Genomic DNA, 2296 nt, shown 5'->3' with positions numbered 1-2296 from the left:
CATTGCTCCTGAATCACTGAGTTATAAAACAGGGAGATAATCTGGCTGCTGGTTCTAAAGAATCTAAGCCTACTTGTTGTGTGATGTTATCACAGCAGGAATAAAGTGCCGCTCAGGAGAGCTGTCTGGGCCGGGCTATCTGAAGAACACTGTGCAGATAGCTAGGAGTGGATATACCAGTTAGGACTGCTGCTCCGTTCTGAATGTATATCCAGGATACATGCAGCCGCCACTGAAGCCCCACTTTCGACTGGTTTAGGTATTAGAATAGACAATTTGTCTGACAATTAAATCTGTTCCCTTTTAAATTCTTTATTTTTAGGACTAATCCTTCAGATCATGTATGCTATTCAGCCCCAGCCCCAGTAGACTGATTTGAATGGACGGGACAGTAAGAGATGTTGGTTGGGCATCGACGACGACTAGAGTTAATTTAGATTTTACATGGCAGATAATGTGCCTTTGCCTGTGCCCACATCAAGTGGGGGGTCTGGGGGTACTCCCCAAGGAAACACTTAATTTCCTGCATTCTGATAAATTTTTATGCACCAGTTTATGGTGGAAACATCTTATTTATGTAAAGGAAACAGGTGACAATTCAAAATACAAAAATATAATGGCATAGGCTTTGTAGTGCAGTAAGTGGGCTTTTACATCAGGGATCTGGGCCCTGATCCGAGTACACTTGACACCAAGTCCAGTTCGTTTGATAAGTGTAAACATGATCCGTGTCCAAGTCCGCTTGAAAAGGTAGTCTCAGTACAGTTCAAGAGCAGATCACAGATCAACATAGTGGTGTAGTCTATGTGATACGCAGGTATACGCAGTATACCCACTAAGAAAGCTCCAGGATTTCCATATACACACTTCAAAATGCCCAATGACCCACAACAACATACTTTCCATTATATTTTTGATATATTTTGAATTGTCATCTGTCTTTTTCTTTTTCACATAGGCTAAATAAAGGTATTTCCATTGTTAATTGGTGCATAAAAGTGCATCAGAACACAGGAAATTAAGTCATTGACGCTCCAAACTTCCCTCGGGAGGACACCCAGTCCCCCCACTATGATATGCCCCCCCCCTCCCCCAAAGGCAGATTCTGGCCAATATACAGTACAGTATACCCACTACAATACATTAGACTACACCACTGGATCAACATAATATGTTAAATTCAACAAACTACATTTGCACAACATCGTTGTTGTTACTATGTCGCGGTTGTTGAATCAAGCATTTTCCCTCTCAATAGGACACCTGAACAGATGGAAATGAATGAAACGCGTGCTGCTGGATTAATGAATTGTGCAGGTGCATACATGCATTGAGATTTCTGTTGAAAATGTAAGTCATGGACCATGCAGGCTGGGAGAGTTAAACATGTGAAATTCTAATTACCCTTTAATGGTACCGCTCAGATAAAAGCAATGGACATATTTACTGTATTATTTTTTGCTTTCTTTAGTTACTCTGGAGTATTCTGGTCCAATTTACAGAAAAAGTAGGCTACATATTCAACAATAGATGGACAGATCTTTATTGTCATTGTGCTTAGAGTACAATGACAATCTGTTTAGCAGCACTTCAACAGTGTGCATGAAAGTTGAATACATTTAAATAACAACAACAAATAAAATGTATAAAATAAATAAATAAATAAATAGAACAAAGACATAGAGCAAATATGGATAACAGCAAAACGTTCTTGAAATAGTAAAATACAAGTGTATTGTATACATAAATCTGCACACGTTTCTTCGTTAAACTGTCGTAGACAACAGCATTAAAGGCAATTCAAAGGTCACACAGGCAGACAGACTGTTAGCACACAACAATACAATCCCTGAATCAGCAATTTCACTGTACACACCACGAACAGTCAAGCAAGCTCCAGCTGTTCTTCTGTGGTCTCAAATGCAGTATTTCTCATATGTGAAATCAAACAAACCCAAACCCAGTGTTCCCCCTGCAGCTGCACTGAGAACCTAACTCGGCCTTTTGCAAATGGAGCTATAAGTGGCCATATTAGGGCAGAAATCCAGAGTCTGGCAATAGGGGCAAAAAGTGTCCCCACACACACACACGCACGCACGCAGGCGCGCACACACACGCATGCAGTGAAGACAGTTTAAAATCCTGCTTAGACAGCCCCCGCCTCCTCCTTCCTCCCTCCCTCTCCCCTCAGCCTCGCCAACTCTCTAACCGCATCCTCAGGGAACTCTCTCTCTCTCTCTCTCTCTCTCTCTCTTTTTTTTTTTTTTTTTAATACACACGCGCGCACGCCCGGAAG

This window comes from Perca fluviatilis, chromosome 15 (genome assembly GCF_010015445.1).
Source record: "Perca fluviatilis chromosome 15, GENO_Pfluv_1.0, whole genome shotgun sequence".
In the NCBI taxonomy this organism is placed as follows: Eukaryota; Metazoa; Chordata; class Actinopteri; order Perciformes; family Percidae; genus Perca; species Perca fluviatilis.
This window is presented reverse-complemented; position numbering follows the sequence as displayed.